Genomic DNA, 12,659 nt, shown 5'->3' on the forward strand with positions numbered 1-12,659 from the left:
TAAAAAATTTCCACAGCAGGCTCTCACCCGTGTATGGCAAAGTAAAAGGCTTCCCAGGACGGAGGAGAGCCAGGCTTGCCAGGGGAGGCCGACTTCATCTGCGGCTGCCCTGATAGCTCTTCCTGAGGGCCTCGTGGCTTATCTTACAGAGCTCTTGGCTCTGGCAGGCCCTGGGATGAAGGACTGTCATTAGACAAGACCCTTCACTGCCGTGTGTCAATTCCCCTGTAACAGTTCCACGTGGATCTTTAAAAACAACAGCAAGGGGACAGAAACCCTGAAGGGCCCAACTGAAGAGGGAGGAGGAGAGAGTTCCCGTCCCACCCTCCCCTAGTCCTCGAAGCACCGGGATCTGGCAGGCTGACCTGTTTATCTTCATTGTAGGAAACTCAAGTCTTTGTCAGTGGCACCTGGCACCCCTTTTCCTCAGCTGGAATCCTCTAGGGCACCGTCATCTACCTGCAGAGGAGGCTGGGTGGGCTGTGGGGGGAGGGGTGGGCTAAGGGCACCTGCCCTGTCTACTACATGCCAGGAAGGGATCATTCTTCAGCTCTGGGTTAGAGCGTGTCCTGGGGCTGCTAGGCAGCGATGAGTCCCTTCTGCTAATTCCCCGGGGAGACGGCTGTGTGCTCTGTTCAGACCCTGCCCTCCAGTGGCCAAGGGGACTTCGCAGCCTGGCCCCTCCCAGTCCACCCTGCCAGCCTCTAGAAACCTGGCCCCTGTCTAAGGCTGGCTGGAAAGAACTGAAAAACACTTTCCCCAGTAAAAAGCTGGTTTTCTCAGGATTCCGTTCTCCGTTTGGCCTTTAAATAAAATGTGCCTTTTCCTAAAGAAATTGGGAGGGGGGCAGTAGCCCACAGTCACCATGTCTGAGAACTCAAGAGACCACTGATCTTGGAGTCATGTGCTCTGAGTTCAAGTCCTGCTCTGTACCTACTACCTGTGTGAGTTTGGGCAAGTCCATTAACTTCCTGTTGATAAGCCTGTATATCTTTATTTGTGCAATGGGACTCTAATATAGTATCTCCCTCATGGAATTATCCTAGGAATCACATAGATGAGGTATGGAGAGCACTTCCTAATATGAAACGTGTTATACAAATATAAGGCATTGCTCCTGCTATGCCAGAGAAGCCTCTTTGTGGCTCCTCCAGAGCATTCACAGGGCTGTGGGCAGTGGGTGCCTGGACCTAGATGGCTTGCCCCTGGGTGGTAAGATCTTGGTGGCTGAAGACCAGGCTGTTTTACGGGATGTTTAAGCCACATGAAGGATGTTGAAAGAAGCACCCACTTTGAAGACAAGAGCCAGGGATTTAGATTCCAGTTTTACCACTTTCCTGGGCCCTGTGACCAGAGTTTCTATTTATCCACATGGAAGGATGGTGATACTATCTGCTGGGGGTGAGGGAGGGGGTGTAAGCAAAATAACCCTATGAAAGGGTATGGAAGGCGCTACCTCCTCAGATACAAATTTTGAACCTGCATCTTCTTGTATTTGGGGCTTAAGGAAACTAGGGTCCAGCAGCTTACTGTGTGCCAAGAAGTTTGAGTCGCTCTCTGTTGTACAGAGATTTTTAGAGAAGGCAAGTATGTGTGCTTTGAAATCAAAGGTACGGCTAGGTCAATCAGTAAAGGGAGTGTGCCGGGAGGCTGGGACCAGTGCTGGTAGAGCTGTTTATGTTGGTAGGAAAGCAGGGCATTTTTCTCTGAGGCAAGCCTTTCACAAAGGAAAATCTGGATTTGAGAGAGATTAAAAGTCTCAAAGGTAAGGGAAAGATGTAAGGAAATGGCCTGCACTGAATCACTGCAAAGGACAGTATTCACCAGAGAATTAATTTAGAAGGAAATAGAGTGTGAAATAGCTGCAAGGCTTTCAACTCTGGGCACTGTGGCCTTAAAAACCCAAGCAGTGCTTCAGAGGCTTGCCAAGACCCAGCCTAGGAGCTACCTCCGGAAAAGCAGCTGGGGGATGCCCAGAGACCGCAAATTGCTGAGCTTGGGAGGAACTGATTGAGTGTTTAATTAAGGGGAGGGTTGTATAACACTTGGGTAAGTAGAACTTGATGGGGTCAAACCAGCAGGGCTTTTGGGAGATGAGAGAGCAGTCCCTGGAGCTGTTAGTAACTGAAGCCAGCTGCATAAAGGTAGGCACAGCTTACCTGGGCCTTGCAGAGAGAAGGATGGAAGAGATCAGGAAGGGGAAAGGTTGAAGGAATGGTTGTTCTCTAGGTCAAATATTCCAAAATGCTGAATACCTTAGGGGTTCAGTTCTAGGAGTAAGGTAATATTATGGAACAATGGGGAAAAATCCCTGGAAACTGAAGATCAGAGAGCCTGTGGCTTGGCTGAGGTCATGTAGCACCATGGAGATTTAATGGATTCTGAACTGCGATTGTGCATCTGGAGTACATCTTGGCCAGGTGGCTCACACCTGTAATCCTAGCACTCTGAGAGGCTGAGGTCAGAGGATCTCTTGAGCCCAGGAGTTCGAGGCTAGCCTGAGCAACATGGCAAAACCTCATCTCTACAAAAAATTTAAAATTTAGCTTGACATAGTGGCAAGTGCCTGTAGTCTCAGCTACTCAGGAGGCTGAGGTGGAAAGACTGCTTGGACATGGGAAGTCAAGGCTGTGGTGGCCCATGTTCATGCCACTGCACCCTAGCCTGGATGACAGAGCAAGACTCTCAAAAAAAAACAAAAACTAAAGCAAAAACAAAACAGTGTATTTTTCTGTGCCACACTGATGGTGAAGACTGGAAGGTAATGGTTTGGAGTATAAAGGGAGTGTCCTTTGATCATGTATGGGGATCAGGAAAGGAAATCGTTCACAGTATATTTGTGGGCAAGATGGGTATGGATGGGCTGGATACTGAAGCAACTAGGCACGTTCACCACTGGTTAAATTACTGGAGCCCCAATCCCTGATGTACAAGGCCTCATGGAATAGGCCCCCTGCCTGCCTCTCCAGCCTCGTCCTCTGCCACACTCCCTTTTGCTCTCCCCACAGATCTCAAGGAGTTGGCTCCCTCTTGTCATTATAGATCTCAGCTTAAATATCACCGTCTCTCACGTGGGAATATATGTGTATACGTATACATTTAACTGAGTGTCTATTTCTACAGAGACACAGTAGAAGCCCAGTGGCTAAACACACAGGCTCTGCGGATAGACTACCCCGGTTGATGCTTCATCCTTTAGGATCCATATGACCTTGAGCAAGTGACAACTTCTCTGCATTTTAATCTATAAAATGAGAACAAGAAGAGTACTTACCTCATAAGGCTTTGTGAGGAATAAACACATAAAGCATTTAGAACAATGGCTGGCACATAGGCAAGCTAAAAAATATTAGTGATTGTTTTTAAGGGTTTATTATTCCCTGTATCCTTCCCTGCAAAAAGCAGGAACTTTGGCTGGTTCACTGCTGTATACAGTGAACATGCTGGATGCTATCTGTAGATCATGGCCTGGCATGTAGTAGGGGCTCAGTTGTACTTATTGAATGAATTTGCTGAATTAATAAAGAAACTAATTCAGTGGTCAGCTGTTCTTCAGGGAAGTATCCCATTTTGTATGATAGGCCTTTGCCCTGTTGGACACATTTTTTTCAAAGATTTACATAAAATACAGCTGAGTAAAGATACAGGGTACAGACTGGTCACCTTTACTGAAGACATAAAACTGGGGAAAATCACTTACTGGATGACTAACTGAATGACTAAATAAATGATAGATGTCTTAAATATGTTTGTGCTGATATCAGTTTTAGATCCTAGGCCAAATATTTTAAGATGAAACTTAATGGAGACAAATGCAGAGTTCTGATCTTGAGTCCTCAAAGTCAGTTGCCCACAACTGAAGAGGGGTTTTAGGGAGGGATTTGTTCAGTGTGAATCAATAGTATGATGTGTTCCTTAAAGTCCTAAATGTGCAATGGCTATCCTGGCAATGCCTTATATTTGTATAACACTTTTCATATTAGGGGGTGCTTTCCATACCTCATCTGTGTGATTCCTAGGATAATTCCATGAGGGAGATGCTATATTAGAGTCCTTTTGCACAAATAAAGATATACAGGCTTATCAACAGAATGAAGGAAGTGATGTTCCGTCCTGCACAATTCAGAGCACAGCCAGGGAACTGTGCTCAGATCTGAGAGCCAGACTTGATAGCAGAGCTAGACAAGCTTGTCAATTGGAGAAAGACCATCAAGAGGGAGGGATCAAAGAGACAGAGGGCATATCAAATATTTGATTTATGTGGGCACTGAGGACCACACGCAGAACAGTATTGTATAAGTTGCAGGGATGTATAGACTTGAGATCAACATAAGGAAAATCTTTGAAATAATCAGAGCTGACCATGAATGAATTGGGCTACCTTACAGGGTTCTTTTACTAGAGGATTATAAGCTTACACTGGCATTTAGCCAAAGTATTGTAGAGGGTCACACACGGGCCAGTCCCTGCCTACCATGAGAATCTGAAGTTCCAGGATTCCACAGCATCCTTCATTCCCTGTGAACAGTTTGAGTCAGAGTCAGGCCTCATTTTGCTTTTCATGTGGTCAGGGATGGAGTTTGGTCCTCTAATTAGATGATTCTGAACCTTAAAAGCAGGAGGAGAGATGTGCTTGAGAATCTGGTGACCCCAGTGTAACCCTATTAAAGTGTTGCTGTTATCCCCACCTTGGGCTGGCTGGGCTTGGGGACTCCAGGGATTAGTAGCTCTTGAAAACGCCTTCCTGCTGTGGCCACCACCATCCCATCATGGAATTTCCACTGTGCTGCTTCTTTCCCTATGACTTTTCTGTGCTACCTTTCAGTGCCCAGGAGGGCAGCAAGAGGGGTCCCTGGGTATCCCTTCTGAAAGAAGAATCACGATTTTCTGCTCCAGCTAGAACCCTCTTACTGGCCAGCTGGTGTATCCTGTGAGCTTTCTAATTTACTCACCAGAGCAGCCATTTCATATCGTTTTGCATTACAGCCTAAGGCATCTCTCAAAAATGCTCTGATAACTCACATTAGGCATACACACGTTATCTGATATCAGTTTCACAAAAAGCCTATGACATCCAAATGTGAAGCAGCCAGCTCAAAGAGATCAAAGTCAAATATCCAGGGAGAAGCAGAGGCAGGACTCAAACTTTCACCTTTGACCTGAGGATCAGCATGGTTTTCCTTCCATATCTGCACGTCTAGCTTCCGGGATGTGTCCCTTTGTCTCTTTGCTTTACCTGCTTCATCACACGTGGCACCTTTCTCCTTTCACTTCTGGTATCTTTCTTTCCCCAAAGTTTACCACTACCTGTGCTTCAGTTCCTGTCCTGCTTCTTGTGATCTTCCTGCTAAGGATGGCAGGACTTCTTTTTTGTCCTCAATCCTTCCCACTTAATTGGTTCCTTCCTTTCTGTCTCAAATTAGTAGTATTTCCATTGTCTTGAACTTCGCTTATTTATATTTTTCTTCTACCTAACCATCCTATTTCTCTTGCCTGGTACTGCCAAACCTACTGAGCATGTATAACTCAGTATCTCTTTGCCTCTTTCACACTTACACCCTTTCCCCCGCATGCTTAGGTTTCTCTTCTGCTTTACCACAGCCACACTCTGGGAGACCAATACATAAATCAATTTCAAGTACCATCCTTAGTGCCTTCACCTTTTTTGATTGATCAGAAGTATTTGGCCCTGTGGACCACCTCCTATTTCTTGAAAGCCACTCGCCCAACCCCTCAGGACTTATGCAACTCTACACTTTCATAGCTGCCTTAGTCACGGATTCATTTTTATCTGGACAACCATTTCCTCATCAGTTAGATGGGAGAAGTGGACTAGATAATTTCTGTTTTCTTCCTATTCCTTGAATTTCAGTTTCTTTTGCTGGAACTTCTTCCTGCCTGTGGACTGTACCAATCCCTCATGACTGAGTTCTTGGCCCTCCACTTGGCGCTCTATTCTCTCACTCCTGTAGAGAAATAATCTATGTTCATCTCCATGTGGAGGAATTCACATCTCCATAGCTAGTCCAGACTGCTCACTCATCCCTGTCCCTAATTTCCAACTGTCCACACATAGACACCACTTCATCACTTCATACTCAACACTCTCTCAACCCCCAACAAGGACTTCTCCCCAACTTCCCCAATTTTTACTCATGATAATAGCAGAAGCTTGGGCAAGATGGGGACAGGAAGGGGAAGCTAAGGGCTCTTAAGCTGTATTCTGAGAAAAAAAGTAATGAAGAAGTAAAAGACAGGCTCGGCATCTGGGGGAGAAGATTTAATAGAGAAGAGAGAGAAAAATGAAAGCAGTTAAATCCAAGTCCCTCTCTTTCCTAGTAAGTCTTTCCTAACAAGAGAATCTACCTTTAAGCCACAAATGGCCCAAGATTGCTGGGAGGAATTGAAACCTTAGAGAGGTGAGGACAGCACCTGGTTGATTTCAATGAGTTCAGATCTTCCTATTTGGTAGGTAATACCCCGGGGCAAATAAAGTTAAGTTATAGATGTCACTTCAGACAGTAATCTATGAGAAATGAAGATACTGTCAGATTTCTAGTCTCAAAGAACCAAAATACAAAGGCAAATGTGGCCCTAGTTTTTAAAACCCATAAAATGATAGACTCCAGAATTTAAAGACCAGAGAGCTCCTTGGTCTAAAGTGTACCTTTAAACAAAGGAAAAGTCTGTGAGCACTTAGGAAAGAAAGCAGCAATCGTCACTAGGAATCAGTACTTGGTTGAACTATTTCCTTTCTCCTTTGGGTTAACAGACGAGTAGATAGACGATTCTCAGGAAATTTGATAAAATCTTTTAGGTTGCATTTCCCTGTCTTCAATGTGGGCAGCTTCCTTTTCTTTCATGCCATGACTGTGCTTGTAATTGCTTATTCAGTGTTCGACTTCTTCAATAGACTCTGGGTTTGATGAGCCCAGGGTGGGACCACTCCTGACCAGTTCACTGCTGCATCCACAGTTCCCAGCCTTATAGAGACTGATGAATCAATCAAAGAGCCAATTACTCAATAGGTAGATGGAGAATGAGAGCTGGATGATAATCGGTAGAATTATAAGTGATTACACAAGTATATTTAAAACATTTAAAAATTACTAAATTGATGTCACTCTAAAGATTAGCTCTAACTATAAAGTCTGAGAAGACAACACAGGGGAAAAGCTTTATGATATTGTATTTCACAATGATTTCTTGGATATGATACCAAAAGCCCAGGCAAGGAAAGAAAATATAGATATGTTAGAGTTTATCAAAATTAAAAAAAAAAAAAAACTTTTAGGCATCAAAGGACACAATCAACAGAGTGAAAAGAGAGTCCATGGAATGGGAGAAAATATTTGAAAATCATGTATCTGATGAGGAATTAATATCCAGAAGATAAAAAGAACTCCAACACAACCACCACCAAAAATCCTCATCAAAAAACAGGCCAAGGACTTGGATACACATTTCTCCATGGAAAATACACAAATGGCCAGTAAGCACATGAAAAGATGCTCAATGTCACTCATCAGGGAAATGCAAACCAAAACCACAATAAGAAAACAAACAAAAATAATAAATGTTGACAAGAATGTAGAGAAATTGGAACCCTCATACATTCCTAGTGGGAATGCAAAATGGTGCAGCCCTTATGAACAACAGTGTATGGCAATTCCTCAAAAACTTCAGAGGGAGAAATGAGAAGTTATTGTTTAATGGATACAAAGTCAGAATTTTACATGATGAAAAAGTTAGGGAGATGGATGGCGATGATGATTGTGCAACAATGTGAATGTACTTAATGCCACAGCACATTAATGTATACCTAAAAATGGTTTAAATGGTCAGTTTTTTGCTATGTATGTTTTACTGCAATTTTTAAAAATGGGTGATAAAAGCACCTCAATTATGAGCTCCAGGTCTTTATCCTGGGTCCTTGTATCACTTTGATGAAAATATTACCAGCTTTGCTTTTGACAGATAAATTAGAACCAATATAAAGATTGTTAGAATAAGTTTCTAAGGACTTTAAGATTGTGGAACAACAGATCAGAATGAATATTGAAATTAAATAGGAATAACTAGAATTCTGAATATAGGATTTAAATAAGCAAAATAATATACAGAATTAGGAGTGATGACTTTTTTTACATGAAAAAGATCTTGAGGCTTTCATTTCCTAAAATTCCAATATAACTCCATAGCAGTTAAAAAAAAAAAAAAAAGATAACAGAAACTTTTGCCTATTAGTGAAACTATGCTCAGATAAAAGAAAGTAATAGTCTCACTGTGTTCTCTGCTGATCAGATAGTACTGGGGCACCAAACACTTTATTTCTTCTTCTGAGGTATGTGTAAACTGTGATAAAACAAGATAAAACAATGAGGGCAGTTAGGGAACTCAAAACCTCATCTCATTGGTCTTGATTGATGGACCAGGGCATTTAGCTTGGGAAAAAGAAAATTAGGAGGGAAGTAATAACTGTTTTCAATTATCTGAAGGGCTGGGATGAGAAAGAAGGACTGCTGTTACTCTGTGTTTACTCCTACAGTCAGAATTGGGACGAATGGGCAAAAAGCTAAAAGAAGCCTGATTCATTAGGCAGCAGAATTTTCTAAATATTAGTGCTAATGACGTTCAGTAGGATGACCTCCCATTATCGGATGGCTCAAGTGGAGGTGCTGGCCACCTGTCAGGGATACTGTAGGGCAGTAGGGTGGCCCCTTCCAACACGATTCTACCTTTCTTTCAGCTTCTCAGTCTCAAAATCACCACATCATGTTTGACTTCTGCCTCTTCTCCAATATCTCCATGATTGCCCCCATTATCCAACGAAGTCTTGGGGGTTCTTCCTTCACAACTGCCTTTGCTTCACCCTTTACTCTCCATTGCATCGCCAGGAATCTCACCTCCTCAACCCCAGAATACGTGTATGCTTCCAGTCAGCTCTTCCAGCCTGTCCTTGCTTCAATCCATCCTGCTTGCCCCGGCCAGACTCATTTGATAAAATACTTAGTATGTAAGTCTCTAAGACCAAAGAGTGGGTCCTAGTTGCTTCCCATATCAAGATGAAATTCCTTTTCGTGGCTTTTGGGGCTATTCATTCTTCCCTCCCTTTTCAGTTTCACATTCTATTATGCACATGATCAATTTTGTTTAAGCTGTTCCCTTCACTGTCATCTGGCCTGCTTTTCTTTATCCGTCCATTCCCACTGCCATTTCCTCATTCCTGTTGTCCCCTGTGTGTCCTCCACCCCCAGCCTCATTATAGGGTCCACCTCATGTACCACAACCAGCATGAAATCTCTCCTGGCCACCCAAGCTCATACAGATCCTTCTTCCCTCTCACTTATTTAACAGCTATTTACTGATCTTTGATAGAGTGCAGGCACTGTGCCAGATGCTGGTGAACAAATGATGAGCAAGAAAAATTTGGTTCCTGACTTCACACAGTGAGCAAGATAAAATACATAATTGCTATGACGGATACAAACGGGGTTGTGATACAAAATGATGGGGTGTGTGTGTATGTGTGTGTGTTGGGGATAGGTAGGTATTTGACAGGGTACTCAGAGAAGACCTCTCCGAGGAGATGACAAATAAGCTGAGACACCTGAGGGGCATGGAGAAGCCAGCCATTGGGAAAGCCTGGAGTCAAGTATGCCAGTCCAAGGAACTGGTGTGGGTAAGGTCCTGCGGCAAGAAGGCCTTGGCACTTTGGAGATACTGAAATTAGCATGGTTCGGCTGGAACATAGTGGGTGGCGCGAGAAGGGCATGAAGCGAAACTGGAGAGGCACTGGGGCCTGGCAGGCCTGCCAAAAATCTTGGGTTTCATACTAATTACATTAGGAAGCCATGAAAGGTTCTTAAGGAAGAAAGTGGTATGATTCACACTTTTTTTTTTTAAGACAGAGTCTCACTCTGGCTCACTGCAGCCTCCGCCTCCTGGGTTCAAGCAATTCTCCTGCCTCAGCCTCCTGAGTAGCTGGGACTACCGGTGCGTGCCACCACACCTGGCTGAGTTTTGTATTTTTAGTAGGGACAGGGTTTCACCGTGTTGGCCAGGATGGTCTCAATATCTCGACCGCGTGATCCACCCGCCTCGGCCTCCCAAAATGCAGGGATTATAGACATGAGCCACAGCGCCCAGCCAATTCATCCTTTTTAAGGTTACTTTGTTTATATCGTGGAGAATAGACTGAAGAGCTAGAGTGAAAACACTGGTTAAAAAAGAAAAAAAAACACGTACTAAATGAGGTGAAAGATAGTAACTTCCTCCAGGGTGATGGAAAAAAGTGCATGGATTTAAGGTATGTTTTGGAAATTGGCATGAAAGGATTTGCTGATGGTTTTACGTAAGGAGTAAAGAATTAGGAATGATTCCCAGGTGTCTGACATGAAAACTAGGGGATGGACATGTCATTTACTGTGATGGGGAAGTGGGATATGGAGATAAGATTTGAGAGAAATTCAGAGGTTAAGTTTAAGACATGTTAAGTTTCAGGTGCCTGTCAGATAATTTCTCTCCTGGGCCTGGTTCATGCTTTGTATGGAAGTGGTCCTTGTATTTCCTCATTGGTATTATCACACTTTTAAATAATGATGATTTTATTTTAAAGGCCTTGCAGGTACCGAGCATAACAGGAATGAAGAAAATTCTAGGGCTTCTCCAGCCTCATTGACAAGGAGAAAACAAACTACTTTTCATTGCAATGTTGATATTTCAAAACTGGCATTTAATTATTTACACACTTTCACATATTAAAGGTACATATACACGTGTATAAGTAAATCTGTATGTGTATATGTGTGTATAAAAGTTTTCAATAGCTCGACTACTCTCTTTGGTAAAGAGAACTTTACCAAAGCCCAGGAGACCTTCTGCAGTTTGGAGAATAAAATAAATCACAGTAATCCACCATCCCCTGTAATCAAATACATTTTGAACCCAATAACAATGACTCAGTTTCTAGCAAGGTGCCAGGCCCAGCCCTTGTCTTCATCTGACGTTGAGAACCGAGCAGCCAGAAGCCAGTACTCCAGAGCCCATAAAGCACCGTCAAAAGCGTGGCCTTAGATCACAGATTGATTCATGGGGATGGGCAGGAGTCTCCAGGGAAAACAGCTCACGGGGTAGCTGTTGAGCTTCTATGTGGGAAGTGAGGAAAATGAAAGCTCCTGGAAGCTTGGTAAAGATAAGAAACAAACATGAGCTCCCGGGGTCTTTAATAAAGAGAACTTTGGCTGTAGAAAACAAACAAACAGAAGAAAATTATTGAAAACTTAAATTCACCCTCAACACTAATTAATTGGACACTTGGATATAACTGAGATTTGTAAGCTGTTTCTGCCCTTGACCCTGGCTCCAGCCTCTGGAGAACGAAAGAGCGTGGCTAGCACAGAACTGCGGGTCAGCCCCTCAGGACGGGGGTTGCTGGTCTAGGTGCAGCTGGTGAGGTATGAGAAACCCAACCACCCAGAACCGCACAGCAACACGCCCAGCCGGCCCCAGTGAAGACATGCAGTTTCCTAGGGCTGGGTTTCTTTATCCTGTTCTTTGGAACCCCAGGGTACCCACATAATTGTTTGGGGACACTAAGCGGGTATTTGCAAGAGAAATCTGAGTTCTTTCATGTTTGGTGAAATAACTGAATTTTCCCATGCTTTATGTGTGAGGAAATAATTTCCGTTTCCTCTCTTTATTTTCTCTTTCTATCATCATACATATACTCACCGCCTTCCTCTGACAGTATTGATTACCAAGCACAATTAAGCACTGAGACAGAAAGTTAACAGCTGACGTGGGGTCACCTATAGGCAGAAAATAGATTCGTGTCTGTTTAACAGTAACCCAGATAAGAAGCCATGTTAGATAGAGACAACTTCTATTACAATACTCATAGCATACCTTCCTTTTAACATTATTTTTATGATTTAGCTCCCTCCAATAGGAAATGTTTGGCCACCCACTGGTTTTGTGCTTTATACACTTATTGCTTTAAACGTGTTACTAAAATCTTACCACCAAATTAGGACTCCATGACTTTTCTTAAATGTAAGGGTTTGTGACTTTGAAAAAAATTACAGGTCTGAGTTAGAGAAAAGAAAGTGGCAGTGAGGCTCAAGTTGTCTAAACAGCATGGGAAATATGATACAATTTAATGTTATTTAAAGCAGAAGAGATGAGTCTAACGATTTTGTAGAATAAGCAAATTTTTGCAAGTGATCTTCCTGTGGTTCTCTCACCCGGCGCCCAGCCTACCTTCCACATCCCAGCCAATCTGATTACCTGATCCCTTGCTTAAAACTTCAACGTTCAAACTCTTTAGTGGGCCACACTGGGCTCTCCGTGACCCACTCTCTCTCTAGGCTTATTTTATTATTATTATTATTTTTTTTTGAGACAGAGTCTCACTCTGTTGCCCAGGCTGCGGTGCAGTGACGCAATCTCGGCTCACTGCAAGCGCTGCCTCCTGGGTTCTGGCCATTCTCCTACCTCAGCCTCCTGAGTAGCTGGGACTATAGGCGCCTGCCACCACACCTGGCTAATTTTTTGTATTTCTAGTAGAGACGGGGTTTCACCGTGTTAGCCAGGATGGTCTCGATCTCCTGACCTCGTGATCCGCCCGCCTTGGCCTCCCAAAGTGCTGGGATTACAGG

This window comes from Mandrillus leucophaeus, unplaced genomic scaffold (assembly GCF_000951045.1).
Source record: "Mandrillus leucophaeus isolate KB7577 unplaced genomic scaffold, Mleu.le_1.0 Scaffold457, whole genome shotgun sequence".
NCBI lineage: Eukaryota > Metazoa > Chordata > Mammalia > Primates > Cercopithecidae > Mandrillus > Mandrillus leucophaeus.